The sequence below is a fragment of the Dermacentor silvarum genome, chromosome 8, assembly GCF_013339745.2.
Source record: "Dermacentor silvarum isolate Dsil-2018 chromosome 8, BIME_Dsil_1.4, whole genome shotgun sequence".
Classification (NCBI taxonomy): domain Eukaryota; kingdom Metazoa; phylum Arthropoda; class Arachnida; order Ixodida; family Ixodidae; genus Dermacentor; species Dermacentor silvarum.
In genome coordinates this window covers 82,734,204-82,749,528 of record NC_051161.1, presented here as the reverse complement: position 1 = coordinate 82,749,528, position 15,325 = coordinate 82,734,204, and the positions used below count along the sequence as shown (strand labels likewise).

Here is a 15,325-nt window from a genome sequence, read left to right as displayed (position 1 = left end):
AGAGAATGAGGGGAACGTTAGGGTCAACATGGAGACAAATTTTGAAGTGTGTGTGCTAATTAGGGGCTGAATGAAAATGCCTATACCCTCGTTTTCGGTCCATTTAGAGGCGTTATATATAAAACGCTTACAAAGTTTCCTCACTTCCCTGAGAGGTTTCATATTTAGCAGAAAAGGGCGCTGTTTGATATGTAACCTGTGCCAAAAGTTTGAAGCGTATAGGTGAACTATGTGCTTTGAAACAATTACTGAATGCACGTATTCACAGAATTTTTAAGCTTTATACGAGGTATGTCTCTAGTTGTTTTTTACCTATCTCCTATGTGAGCTATGTAAGGCACGTTGTTTATATTTCGTTGAAACAGGAAGTATGCTGTGAGTGACGAACGATACACCTTTAATGTGTGTAGGTTAATTACAGCCTTTTTAGAAAGTTACTGAATCAAGCGTTCGTGAGTGTCATACTGCCATTATGTGCAATGTTTCCCACTAACACAACTGTACAGGGAGCAAATTAAAATTCGGTGAAAATGCGAAATATTTCATGTAGTGTGCGGCGAAACTTTCACGTTCCTGTTTTAATTAGATGCGTTGCAAATTATTACTGAAACCTCGTGTTTTGCCTACAGGGTGTTCATTTTTAAGTTTTACGGAATTTTTCAAGATCGCCTGTGGCAGGTAGCATAATTCTTATCGTTGAGCTGGGTTATTCGAAGTGGCGCACATTAGTAGCACGAGAAATCGAGACACATATTCAACTAATTAACAAAAATTGACCAATGAACTTCTTAGTTAATTACTTTACGACCCATATTGCAATTTACGAATTGTAGCCGGTGAGTTTGCAAGACGCATCCACTTCAAATGAATTTCCGGGATGACACCAGTTTCGAGATATTCCACAAAGTATAGGACAAAATACGTGGGCGTTCCAGTTACTTTCGTGCTTCAATGAATAAAATAGCGTTTTGGTAAAAAAGTAAGCTAGTGGAACAACACTGCATTTTTACGGCGAGTTTGACGGTGCATATCTCCAAACTGGTGTCATTCTGGAAGTTCATTCCAAGTGGATCCGCTTGACAAGCTCACCGGCTACAATTCGTAAATTGCAATGTGTGCCTTAAAGTAATCAACTAAAAGTTCGTTAGTCAATTCTTTTTAATTAGTTGAATATGTGTTTCGATTTCTCGTGCTGTTAATGTCCGCCTCTTCGAATAACCCAGCTCAACGATAAGAATTACGCTACCTGCCACAGGCAATTTTTTAAAATTCCGTAAAACCTAAAAATGAACACCCTGTATATTTCATGCGTTATACGAAGCTCGTTGTTGGTTCCTCCAGTGTCCTCGGTTAACTAAACATGGCAACTTGTTTAAATTTAGAGAAAATAAGCGACACTATATGGGTAATGCATATATGCAAAGTTCAAAGTGTGTGGGTTAATTGCGGCCTTTGCAATCAATTACGTATACCAGTGTTGCGGAGCGTTTGCGGAGTGTTTTTTACGAGCAGCGCAATATTTAGCCCGCCGCCATGGCATAACTACAAGTGCCACCGAAATAAAATTTGGCGAACGTGGGGGAAACGCTATTCAGAATTCGTGCGCTAAGTTAAGTGCGTGTCGATCAAACATGAATTTTGTAAAAAAATGTCTCGAGTGCTTGAAAGCGTTATATATGACCATTTTACGCCATGCTTCCTAGTGTCTCTAGGGAACTCTACGCTATGCAAGCTTTACATTTGACGGAAATGAAGGACGCGTCATTGGTTATGCGTAAGCAAAATTCAAAGTGTTTAGTTTATTATGGCCTGCGTAATAAATTACGAATGCCAGTGATCCAGTGCGTACCTACATTATTGTTTTGAGCGCGGCGCAATATTTAGCAGACAGCCTTGGCACAACAAATACCACCAAAATCAAAGTTAGCAAAAAAAAAAAAAAAAAAAAAAATGGGCAGCTCACTATGGCAATTTTGTGTGCGAAGTTTAAGGCGTCTGCATTAAAGGTTTTGTAGAAAAGAAATGACAAACGAGTTAAGAAAAGAAATGACAAACGAGTTAGTATTCGAATGTGTCTCGATGCCGTTTTCAGCTACGTTTCCCAGTGTACCGAGGTGACTCTGCGTTACACGATATTAATATATAGTAGAAATCAGAGGCCCTATAAATGCAATGTGTCGCGAAATTTTAATGTTTCTGGCGTAATTTGAAAAAAACAACAACAACAAAACAGTGGTTCAAGACAGTGGCGCACAGACGGAGGGTTGTAACCCCCCCCTCTCTGACGCCGACTTAACCCCCCCACCCCCCTTTTGTTTAATCCCTTTCCTTTCCTTGCGCATTTGAGTACTGCAACTAAGATGTAAGGCGCGCAATCGTCGGCACACTCGCAAAAAGCATATTTTTGACAATATCCCGTGAAGAAATTGAAATTAGTGCTGTTTAGATGGTATTGGCAAACTGTCACCCCCCCCGCCAGAGATCCTGGGTACGCTACTGGTTCAAGAAATATTTGTAGTGCTCCTAATTAAATGAGCATTACAAATATTTCTTGAACCCTTGTTTTTTCAGTATTTTCTTGCGTTATACGAGGTGTAGGCCAGTGCCCTCGGCGAACTAAACGAGGCATCTTGCTTACGTTTAGTGAAAGGTGCCAGGAAATGCGTGATATGCAGGCAATGTGCAAAGTGGGTGGATTAATTACGGCCTTTGCAGTAAATTACGTATGCAAGCGATCCGGAGCGTTATAGGTGTGCGTTACGAACAAAGCGGAATTGATCCCAAGGCCGTCTAAAAACTGTGAACGCAACAGAGATCAACTTTAGCTATCACTGGTAAGGGGAGGAGGGGGACACACAACATATACACGTGATTTTCACGAGGACGGTGCGCATTTGTGTGAGATATAAGCTCGCAGTCAATAGATGATCGCTCGGCGGCTAACCTCTACATGGATCAGAGACAAGACAATCGAACTGAACCGCATGCCGCTTAAAGGTCTACGTACCCGCTCAACTTATACGGCTCCAGATGTCAGAGTGTACTCGGTGTTGCTTAGCGTGCACGCACTGTCGAACTGACGAAGTCACGTGTAAACACATGTTTTCATGACGAATTGCTTTCATTGTTCTCGTCTCAAGCTGCTATTGCTTCCAGCTGCCATGCACTTTTCTAAGCGTGGGCGAAGCATCGCGTGCGGGCTAAGGCAATTGAAAAGCCATCTAGAGTCAACGGTACAAATGCCGAGCTCCGCGCAAGCAGACGTCCGTAATCGATACGCAAGTGCAGAACGAATGCATTTTAACTCGCGAGTGTCATGAATTGAATAACTCTTCGCGCTGTCAAGATGCTGCTGTCTCAACGGGCACAGAAGAAACTTTTTCGACTGCACTGTACAACGATGGAAGAAACTGCGGCAGTGGCTCCCTCTGATGAGGATGATGAGGATGAGGCTCGTGCAAGTTCTATAAGCATGTGATTTGTGAAGGACAGCGGCAAGACCACAATACCATAGAGTTTCACACTATGTGTTATAGTGAGAAACTCTATGCACAATACTGCTGAGAAGAGCTGCGTATACGTAGAGAGAGTTGTGCTACTACTAGCAGTTATATAAATTAAATGATGTTTTGTATGCTTGAACTGATAAGGTGTGTCACCACCTTCAAAAACGGATTTTCTGAAAAAATATCAGTTTTGTGCCATTTACTATTATAAGCTCTCTGGCTATTCTAGAATATGTCGCAAAAAGAATTAGGTTTCCGTCTTAAGCCGTTGAAAAAATAACGAACGCTTTTCGAACCCCTCCTGCGTGAATCCTAAACCGAAACTGTAAACTTCTTTTATTTCAATACACGAGAAATTTCGTCAGAGATATCGCTTTCTTTGAATATTAAGCAATGTTAATTTGTTTTAGTACGGTATAAAACATTTGCTGTTTTCGAATCAGTTATAAAATTTCTCTATATAGAGGGCTTTCAATACGTAGACATTTGCTTATTCACACTCATTTTTCTTAAAACGTTTTCTCTGCATTTTTATAGTTACGCGAGCAGTGATAACTTTTTCAAATAAATATTTTTGCATGAAATTTTGCGTGTTGTTTCTTTATAGATTAAGCTGCGCAATGAAGAAGAATCACCAAAATGGTGCGGTGACTTTTCATACTATGGGCAATTGTTTCGGAAAAAGACCTGCCACGAGTTACATTTTTTCAGTCTTTAGATGATACGGCACTGTTGCCCCAAGATATGGCTATCAGTGGTGGCTGGTTGCACAGTTCATTGTCCCCATTACGTACCTGCCAAGTGGCATTTGTTTCGTAGCTACCATTTCATAGTTATGACGGCTGGCGCAACACTCATATTTCGACAAATTTTAAAGAATAAAAAAATGCTTTCGCAGTTTTCGTAATTCAATCACCTAAAAGGTTCCTACCACATAGCTTTGCAAGATAAAAATGTAACGCCAGCTTTGTGAGTAAAATTGCAAATTCTTTTTTTTATCGAAGCTGATGACATATACTTTAACCCCTCGGGGTATTTTGGTTCGCAGGATGCAGCAATGCACGCATCCTGAGCGACACTCGACCCCGTACATGCACTGTGTCCCAGCTAACTTTAGGCAATGTTTAAAAAAACACGCCGCACGACTGTGGAAGGATGCGACCAAATGCACGTTTTGGCTATGGCACGGGCAAGTCGAAATATGTTGAGTTCTGCTTAATTGTACGAATGCTGAAGAAAACCAACTACGCAAGTATTAACTCTAGGGCAGAACTTTCAATGAGAAAATTGTACGGCGTTCTAGGAAACGTCTAATCTAGCAGCTTCTAACTTGCTACTTCCTACGTGATCGTTTTTTCTGCGCCCTAAAGAAGGCCGAGAAATATTAAAAAAAAAAAAGGCACGTGACATACCCGCTGGCGCACCGGGATTGCATGCTCTCAAACGCGGCGCGTATAAACGAACAGCGAATTTAACCTGCTGTGCTGCTTGGTACGCTTATCGATACCATGAACCGTAGCGAAGGAAGCACATCACTGGCGTTAATCGCGCTGTAAACGCCTGTTCCTCTGCCCTGTCACTGTGGCAGCACTGTAATCGCGGCGCGCAAGCGAGCGTGTCACGTGCTTTTTTTTAAAAACTTCGCGAGATTTCTAGGACGCAGAAGAAATAATTATGTGACAAGCAGGAAGTTAGAAGCTACGGAATTTTATGCTTCCAAGAACGCTCTACAACTTTGTAATTTGGAAGTTTTGCCCTAAAGTCATTACTTGCAATGTGGGTGATTAATTTTGACTGATTATGCAATTGGGCAGTACACAATAAAATACTGTGACTTGCCCCGTACAGTAGATAACAACATGCCTTTGGTACTGTACTCCTACAGTGCTCGGACATATTTTAACACTTTGGCTAAAATTAGCTGGGACACCCTGTATTGAACCTTCTTGGACGTTCGCGTCATGTCTTGGTGACGTAACGTTTAAACTGGTCTTGATTCAGTGATGCTATCACGTCGACAAGGCCTGAACAATCAGCGACTTTGACTGCGGAATTAAGACTTTGCGCTGAAGTTATTAGTTAGAACTAATCCATGAATTGTAGTTGACGAAACATTGAATTCGCGATTCCTGCACATTTCAAGGCACCCACTGCACCGAATGATGCACTGCTGAAAAAACATATGAGCTTTTTTACTTTGACTGCGCTGTTTTCGACCACTATAGGAATAACAAGAACATCTGCGATACTGTGTGGGGTCCATATAGTGTTTTTGTTGTGATACTTTGAATTTCGCGCGCTTTATATAGTTACGGGCATTGTGTGCAAGTGAAGCGTATTGTTGGTTCTCGGGATGCGGTGTAGGCGCCCTGCGCAGCAGAAAAGTGCCTTGTAGCATCTTGGCAGCACGTCCGGTTCGAACGCGCGAGTACATCGGTCGACGCCCATTTGCATTCGCGTCTAGACGTTATCATTTGCATTTAATGTACTACAGGCCGTGATTAGCACAAGCGCCGGAGGCGCGCGTCGACATTGAGCGTGGCACGAGACAGAGAAAATAAAAGCCGCATTTCATGTTTGAAAAACCAGTTTCTCTCACCGGTCTCTCCAGCGAACGAAGGACCGCCGAGACCATTAGTTCTAGCAGAACGACGCGGAAGTGTAGGCAAATGAACGAGGCAACGCCTACACAGCGTGGGGCGAAAGGACGGTTGCGCTTGCTTGCGCACTGCCTAACCAACCAGCCGCGTTTCTAAAGGGCGATATTTAGCAGACGGGGAAAAACGAACAATTTTGAGAGCACTTACTTTTTCTTTCTTTCTTTTTTTAGCAGTATGAATAGAAAAAAATACCCGGCACGCGCGGGGCACGAGTGCCAAGAAAGGTTTTTGTGGCCAAAAAGGGGGACCATTACAGCCCTGTTTTGCACCAAATGTTTTCCCGACCCCCGGAAGGCGAGTGCTAGTTTCGGTTTCAAGGAACATGCGTACTCCTATAGCGGTTGCCGGGCGTCCTAAGATCTGGTGGAACGAACTAAAGTAGATGTGGATATTCGCATTTCTTGTCATTCAGAAGTTCTTAGAAATAAAGAAATTTGAGTGAACGTAAAACAACTCTTCTTTTGTTTAGACATTTTTTTATTTCCCTTTTTGTTAACTCTAAATCGGGCAAAGCACGGGAAGCGGTTGACTTCGCGCGTCCTTCGAGCTTGCCTCCGCTCACCCTTGCCACTCGCTCAGCGATAACATAAGTCGGACAGCGCTCGGTCATCTGCTTCGGTTGTTGTGCAAAGCATGAAGATGACAAAGATAAGACAGAGAAGCTTGATCGGGCGTGCGAGGAATGAAATACGCAGGAAACCAGGTCAACCATGCATCAGACGAAGATGGCTAAATCGGGGATCACATGTCTTGTGCGGCTATGTGGTGTTCTAACACCGCGATTTCGAGTTCTGCGAAGTTTTTCAGGTTTCCTAATGGCCACAGGTAAGCACAAGTATTTCACGCTAATTTCTGAGCAGGTATTCATTTTGCATGTGCAAGCCTGAGTGGACCCACATAAGAGCAGTGTCGTGACGGCAGCCCGTTTGCTGCCGGTGAAATGTTTGTAATGAAGGGCTTGATGGCGTGTTTGTTGGGCTATATATTTTGTTCACTCTTTACTTTGTCGGCATGTACAGCCAAGGCCAAAGTAAAAAAAAAAAAGACACAGCCGTAATGTTTTATCGAATTTCAAGAGTACTCACGGCGAAACGATGCACGCACGTAATTCCTTGTGGCGCTTTGATGCACCACTACTTTACTTCTAATATTGTCAGTGAAATACATGTATTGTACTCAACCTTCTATAAGATACCAAATATGTGCGCCGTCATAAGACGTGACAGAGTCGAGTTACGTGTGAGCAGCTACTGAGAGTTAATAATTTTCACATTGGTTTGGATCTTCTGGAATATATGTTAGCTCATTATGTACAAATTTCAGTTGTGAATGAAACTTGCTTCTGCAGATTGACACTTTCGCACTGCGTGGAGACGTCTTTTTGTGTCTCCGTTTCTTCGTCCCTGTTTGCTTGCGCACAAAAATGTAAGAAAATGAGTCTTTTTCCAGTACGAAAGCAGTGAACAATAACAAAAACGTTTAACATTTACTTGTGTTGAGTTTTGGCTGACTGAGGAATTGGCCAGCTTTAGTTGGTGCACTTCCCAACACACGGACAAAATTAACGAATGATGATGCCAGGAAGTTTATTTCCTTATGCTAGCCCCCACTATATCTGTGGACTAGTTGAACTGTAGCCCTAAACTTAACCACAACTTAGGAATTTCAAAGCTTTCACGAAAGGACGAAATGTAACATTTTAACAGCGAATATTGATAGTTAATGACGGTTTGCTATATAAATATTTCTCATTACAATTGCATGGCGCTGGTGTGTACGAGCGATGCCCCAGTGTATTAAGAAAATTAATAGAAGCTTGCAAGGTAAATGCGGCAGAAACAAAGGTAAGAAACCAAGAAAACAAAGAATCATGCGAGCAAGCAAGTAAGCAAGCAATTTGCAGTCTGTTGTGAATGCGAAAAGTCATGCTTTGGACTACAAATTCGAGCTTTTCGAAAAACTTTGACCAGAGTTCGGTACCTTTAGATAAAAGACTTACTCTGTACACCAAATGCTCTCACAAGATTTCTTAATTGGCAAGGCTGCGGCGCACTGTGACAGCTGAAAAATATTAGTCAGGAAAACAATCAGAGGTCGGGGTTTGCTTAAGAGTACATACAGGCATGAGATACGCACTCTTGGCTCGAATTACGGACACGATCTTGCGTTGACGTAGACCTCCAAACTTGAAAGAGTGCATGAGCCGCTCTCTCCGGTCGAGAATACTTGGTTTTCCTCTAGTTTGAGGGGCACTGCTGTATTATATGGATGGTCGAACAATTTTTAAATGCGAAGCATTTCTTGGCGAACTTTGCTACTTTGACAGTATCTGTTTATCTATCTAGCCGCCTACGACTTTGTGCTCTCATGGCCGTTTCGTTAACTTGGTATGTACCAAAATTGGCGTACTATGACAAGAGTATATGACGAACATAAATTATATGTGATGACATGAATGTCATGGCATGCGTGTCATGTAGGGCATGAAACAGCCGCCTACGTCTTGGTGCTCTCATGGTCGTTTTGTTAACTTGGTAGGTACCAAAATTGGTATAGTATGACAGGAGTGTATGACGAACATAAATGACAGAAGTCATGACAGTGTCATGTAGGTCATGACAATGACCCAGCGAAAAAGATTAACACTCAAAAACCACTGAAATGGGTTCTGACGTGGGTACTAAGTGAAGGAAACACTAAAGCATGATGGTAGAAGTCATAGTCATGAGCATGACTCAGCAAAATGACAATGACCTAGCGAAAAACGATTGACACTCAAAAATTACTGAAATGGATTCGGACGTCGGTACTAAGTGAAGGAAACACTAAAGGATGGTGGTAGAAGTCATAGTCACGAGTATGACTAGGCTTTCTCCCTAAGATCTCTTAGGTGTAGCTAAAGGGACTCCTGAGGACTCATGACATGAATGTCATGACATGCGTGTCATGTAGGTCACGAAAGAGCCGCCTCCGTCTTGGTGCTCTCATGGTCGTTTCGTTAACTTGGTAGACTCCCCGTACACTGCTTCGCATAACATCGATTCCCACAGGGTGTGGGATCTGCCGGCTTTCTAAGCGGAGCTTTATTTGCTCACAAGTTTCGGTGGCGTTGTTGTCACGCAAAACTCACGTGTGGCACATACCCGTATTGCATATGCGGCTATGAGCCAGGCGAAGGAAAGAGGGTTGGCGCGCGCTCCGCCGGGCTTTCCTTGCCTCAGATGAGTATCGGCGGCCGGACGGGAAGACGCGCGTGGTGCGTTCCGCCGAAGAGCAGGCTGCGTTTGAGCCACGCCGGCGGCACCGGATTGTGAGTCATTAGCAAGGATTCAAGCTACATAGGCGCGAGCTAACGCCACGCGTGTAATCAATCAGAGCCGTTTCGTTTCGCTTCCGCAGGGGAGGGAAAGGGCAGGAAAGGGTGTCGCGCGCTGCGCCGGCTTCGTTTTCTTTCAGTCTCGGAGAACGGATGGGACGGCCACGCGTTGTGCGTTCCCTCGAAGCCCAGGCGAGACGTCAGCTCCGTCTTGCCCTCCAGGAACCAGACAACGGTGGTGCACGCCTCGGCAACGCTAGCGCCAACTTCCCCGGTGCGACGGCCAGCTTTCAACGCAAGCTTCTCAACCGGAACTTTGGAGCGAGCTGCAGTGCGTGTGACCGGTTGTGGTTCGAGCCCGACATGGTACTCGTCAGTGCAATTTGTTCCGAGGAACACCGAAGAAAAAGCCGGCAGATCCCACACCCTGTGGGAATCGATGTTATGCGAAGCAGTGTGCGGGGAGCCGACCAAGTTAACGAAACGACCATGAGAGCACCAAGACGCAGGCGGCTCTTTCATGACCTACATGACACGCATGTCATGACATTCATGTCATAAGTCCTCAGGAGTCCCTTTAGCTACACCTAAGAGACCTTAGGGCGAAAGCCTTAGTCGTACTCGTGACTATGACTTCTACCACCATCCTTTAGTGTTTCCTTCACTTAGTACCCACATCCGAACCCATTTCAGTGTTTTTGAGTGTTAATGTTTTTTCGCTGAGTCATTGGCACTTTTGCTCAGTCATACTCATGACTATGACTTCTACCACCATCATTTAGTGTTTCCTTCACTTAGTACCGACGTCCGAACCCATTTCAGTGGTTTTTGAGTGTTAATATTTTTCGCTAAGTCACTGTCATTTTACTGAGTCATGCTCATGACTATGACTTCTACCAGCATCCTTTAGTATTTCATTCACTTAGTGGGCACCTAAGAAGCCATTCCAGTGATTTTTGAGTGTTAATCTTTTTTTGCTGAGTCATGCTCATGACTATGACTTTACCATCATGCTTTAGTGTTTCCTTCACTTAGTACCTACGTCAGAACCCATTTCAGTGACTTTTGAGCGTTAATATTTTTGCTGTGTCATTGTCATACATGAGACGCATGTCATGACATTTATGTATCATTTATGTTCTTCATACATTCCTGTCATACTATGGAAATTTAGGTACCTACCAATGTAACCAAACGACCATGAGAGCACCAAGACGTAGGCGGCTGTTTCATGACCTACATGACACGCGTGTCATGAAATTCATGGCACAACATATAATTTATATCCGTCATATACTCTTGTCATAGTATGCCAATTTTGGTACATACAAAGTTAACGAAACGAACATGAGAGCACAAAGACGCAGGCGGCTATATATATATATATATATATATATATATATATATATATATATATATACTGTCAAAGTAGCAAATGTTCGACAAGAAATGCTTCGCATTGAAAAAAAATGAAGGGTATGAAAAAATAAATAGCCAAAACGCACATATTTGAGTTAAAATCCAATTGGAAAAATAAAATGTGGGCACGGTAACTCCTAATGTCCTAAGGTTCGGCTTTCCCGTAATCGAGAGTAGATGTAAGCATGAAACGGCCATCATACGGCGTCTTTTGCTGCCTGTGGTGCCGCCACCTTCAACCGCTTTTGTTCTTCCAAAAGTGCAGCGCGCTCTGCGTCTGTCGCTACTTTTTCTTCTTGTCACTTCGAAGTGATCGCATCGAAGATCTGGGGCTTAACGCCACAGAGCAACACCGGGGCTTTGATAGACGACGTAGATATATGGCTCGCGAATAATGTTGAATACCTAAACGATTCTTTAACGTGCGCTTCGAGCGATGAATAACCTCCCACCGTTACGATGGAAACGAGGTGGACCGCAGTGCTATCGGGGCGCCGTGGGAGAAGCACGAAGGAGCGAGCGGCCCTTTTTTAAATGTACACGTTGCGCGTGTAAATGGTTTGTCAACCTTGTGGGTAATTCGAAGCCGAAATAATATTGAATGCCTTGTCATTACTCGCGTTTTCATCACTGTCGCTTTTGTTGGTGCAGCTTGGTGCCTTATCTCTTATTCGCACCATTGTAGCAACGACGCAATTTCCCTGCCCATGTACGAGGGGACGCGTACTGAATGCAATGATAAACTATTTTTTTGTATACGCAAGTCTGTAAATGCACAGAATGGACGTTTGGTGGTACGGGGCGCCATGTTTCGTGCAATCACGACTGGCGATTCGGCATCAGAGGGTAGCATAATGCAGCCATGAGTACGCTAAACAGTATGGCAGCACAAGTTGCATCGTACTTTTTGTAGGCTTCATCTTGCGTGCACGTTAAAGATCCCCAGGTGGTCAAAACTATTCCGGAGTCCCTCACTACGGCGTGCCTCATGATAAGATCATGACTTTGGCACGTAAAACCCAAGAATTTAATTTTAATTTTGCATCTTGCGTATCGTGACGCGTGAATGAACTCAAGCAGTGCGAGAAGGTGCATCAGATATCTTAAAGATGCCAGACGAGCATTTAAGATTAGACTCGGAGCGGTCGCCTTCGGACAGCCGCGGCTGAAGTCAACAAGGAGACCGTACCAGATGCACTCACCAAAGAAGACGGACGAGTCACAAGAGACAAAATAGCGGGAATGCTTGAAACAGGGCACAGCGAAGTTCAGTAGATGGTTGAGAGTTAAGGTTACTCAAAAACATTCACGCAGGAACTCCTCGGGGAGTTTTCTAAGTATGCGCAAGCATTGCGCCACTTGCTAATTTCCACGCAGCCCGGCGTCATTATCAATGTTATGAAACATGATCCGACCAGTATAAACCCTTATCAACCCTTACGTCTTTATCAACCTTATCGGACATCACCCGACCCTTATCTACTCTTATGGGTCCTTATCGGCCTTATCAGACTTGATCCGACCCTTATCGACCCTTATCGGTGCTTATTATTAACCTTATCAGAATTTCTACGACTATTACAAGACCTATTATTATGAGGCCACGTGTTATAACCTTTCTGGTTCGTTTCGCTATGCTTAGATGTGTATAGACCTCTTCACTGATTACAAACGTAGGCCCCTGCGCGGTTTCCGGTTTTACCCACTGACGTAGATGCTAAATGTAACTGGCAAAAAAGCAACCATGCGTTAAAACAAAGCAGACTGATAAGGCCCGTGACCGGAAGTTTCTTGGGGGTGGCATGCTCGCTGCTTATTTCGCGAGCATGAAAACGTCTATAGGTTTCTTTCGTTGTGGACAGTGCAGCACCCATTTACAGAGTATATTATGGAGGCTGTTCGCTTTTCGGTATGTTTAAATGTATTACGTAGGCAGTTTGTGAATTTTGTTCGGTTTCCGTAATAAGTTTGATAATTTTGTTAGTTCTATAATTTAGTCTGCGACCTGTTCAATTGACGGGTTCCCCTAAATCGGCACATTATAAGCTGCGCCGCAAGTGCTCTGTCGGCTACATATACACAGCAGACAACTGAATTGTTGCTAACGAATTCATTTCAATTTTTCCCTATAATTTCCTTAGCTCCTCAAGGTTTCATGCATGTTTTTAGTTATCACGACTTCCACGTGCTGCTGTGTTGTTCGTACGCCAATAATATGCCTTCGGAATAGAATACTTGCGACAATAGCATGGAAATTTTAAAAGTGCGTTATATTTGAATAAAACATTTCAATAAAGCTTATTCATGCGGAGTGTATACTCAGCGTATACACACTTTATTTTGTTATCGTTTTCCTTGTATTGTGCATAAGCACGTAAAAAAAGAAAGAAAAAAAAAACATTCTGGCGTCATCCTCAGAATTAGTTTCAAGTGGATACGAAGTTCAAGATCACCGGCTACGATTCGTGAAATGAATTATGTGCCGTAAAGTCACTCGCTTAAACGTTATTTAGCACACATTTGTTAATTTGATAAACTTTAATTTTCATTTCTAGTCTAAGTAACGTCCGCCTCTTAGAGTAATCCAGCTCAAGAATTAGAATTGTCAAATATTCCACGGGTGACCTAAAAAAAATAATTCTGCTAACAAGAAATAGCACCCCGTATATTTCTTTCCCCGAAATTAGGCGCGTGCACCGCACGAAACATACTAAGTGTTTCATTTCGAAACGGGCCGCGGCCACTGAGCAGCTTAGTTGCCGGGGCGGAAACATGAATACACCGCCAGACACACTATGTCGCCAGATTCCTACAGACGCCCGCTACGAGGACGGTCGCCGCAAAAAGTGGGCGTGTCTGGAGCTTCTGCCAAGTTCTGCCAAGGCGGTACTCAAGGCGCCACATAGCGTCAGGTCCCCGAGTTGATACAAGCATGCATGCCGCCGGGGCCTCCGGCGGTCGATATACGCTTAGCGTCGCGATCCAGGAAGGATAACGTAGCCGGAAGGCTCCAGGCCGCGAAGCCAGCCTGTATATATTAGAAGCACGTGGGTGCTTTCCTCGAAAGACGCTCGCTATGACGCGAACAGGCCCTGGCGCTAGCCCTGGGTACGGTTCCCTTAGGCATTCGCACGGCGGCCTTTCGCTTTCCAAGAGCCGCCACGGTCGAATGGCACGGTATTCGAGCGCTGACAGTAGTGTGCAGAATGAGACGGTTAAGGCAGCGGAGGAATTTCTTTCGATTCGGCTGCTGCGTGCCTGATCACTGCGCACGGGACAATCGTTGTACTTGCCAGGTTTGTGCTCTCTTGGTTCGCATAGGGCCAGCTAGACCCAGTAAACGGCTCGAACCAGACCGCCGGCGAAAAGCCGAGGCACGGCCTTGGATATAAACTTTGAGGCCGGTACGTACGCAACGATGCGCTTGGCGAGCGTTCGTCGCGGAACTTGGGTCGCAGGGAACCGCGTGACGGAAAGCAGAACCCCAGAGTTTAGCGCTAGTAACGCGAAAGGAAAAAAAAAAAGACAGAAATAATGAAGAAATAGGAAACGGAAAGACGGCGGTACTCACCACTGTGCGAATCAAGCCTAGCGCCTTCTAGTCGCGAACAGTGTAAACAAATATCGGTGTCGCACGTCCTTCGGGGGTCGTTGGGCTGTGAGTCCCGGCTCGCCAACTCGCTTAATTGGCGCGTGTCCAAGGAGGCAACGATGCTTGCTGGAGTGGATGGCGAAGGGGGGAGGGGGGGGGGGGGGGGGGCTGTCGCCTAGCAGCGCCGCCGCCGCCGCTTTTCGCTGGAGTAATTTCTTCGCCTACATTTTGACCCCTTTTCTTTTTTTTTTTTCGCTTGATTCTCGTCCCAGTTATCGAACGGGCTTTCCAGTTCTCAGCGCTGAAGGCAGGCGGCGGCACCGCAGCACAACGCCGCATCGCGCGAGCCGTCGTATAATACGCCGTGCTGCAGGAATTCGCACTGTTCAAAGCGCCGTGTCAAGACCCAATACGGAGGGAGTGCTGGAGAAAACACGTACGATGGCCTGGTTAATCCAAGAAGACGGCGCACTTGTGCGACCCTGCACCATCATAATCCGATTTCCAGCGAAGCTGTTTCGTTTGAGCAGGTGCAGTACGAATTTCAGATGCCTGTAATAAAACCACATATTTTTGAACGACTTAAACAGGATAAGACTTGTCCGTTTGAAACATTGCTCTCATGTAACGCTTTCGGGCGTTTGTTAAGAAATTTTTTCGAAGGTCATTCATCCACACGGATTTTATTTCGAAAGAACACTGGCCATAATGGTGGCCTCTTTCCACTAAATTCAGTCTTGGTGGCATATATAGTTCCCTTATAGGGCATAAAGTTATATTCTGAGCCTTTCGTAAAATACACTTCTAATGCTCCGTATCGTTCCCATACGCA

The 15,325-nt window shown here is 44.5% G+C and overlaps 1 protein-coding gene across 1 annotated transcript in view; it reads right to left on the bottom strand.

Annotated features, from left to right (window-relative positions):
- LOC119461504 (uncharacterized) overlaps positions 1-14,633 on the bottom strand; it is a 48,217-nt gene extending 33,584 nt beyond the window's left edge. Inside the window, exon 1 of the mRNA XM_037722842.2 lies at positions 14,473-14,633. The gene's annotated coding sequence lies outside the window, so the exon portion shown is untranslated. The remainder of the gene's footprint in view (positions 1-14,472) is intronic.
- Positions 14,634-15,325: the final 692 nt, after the last annotated feature.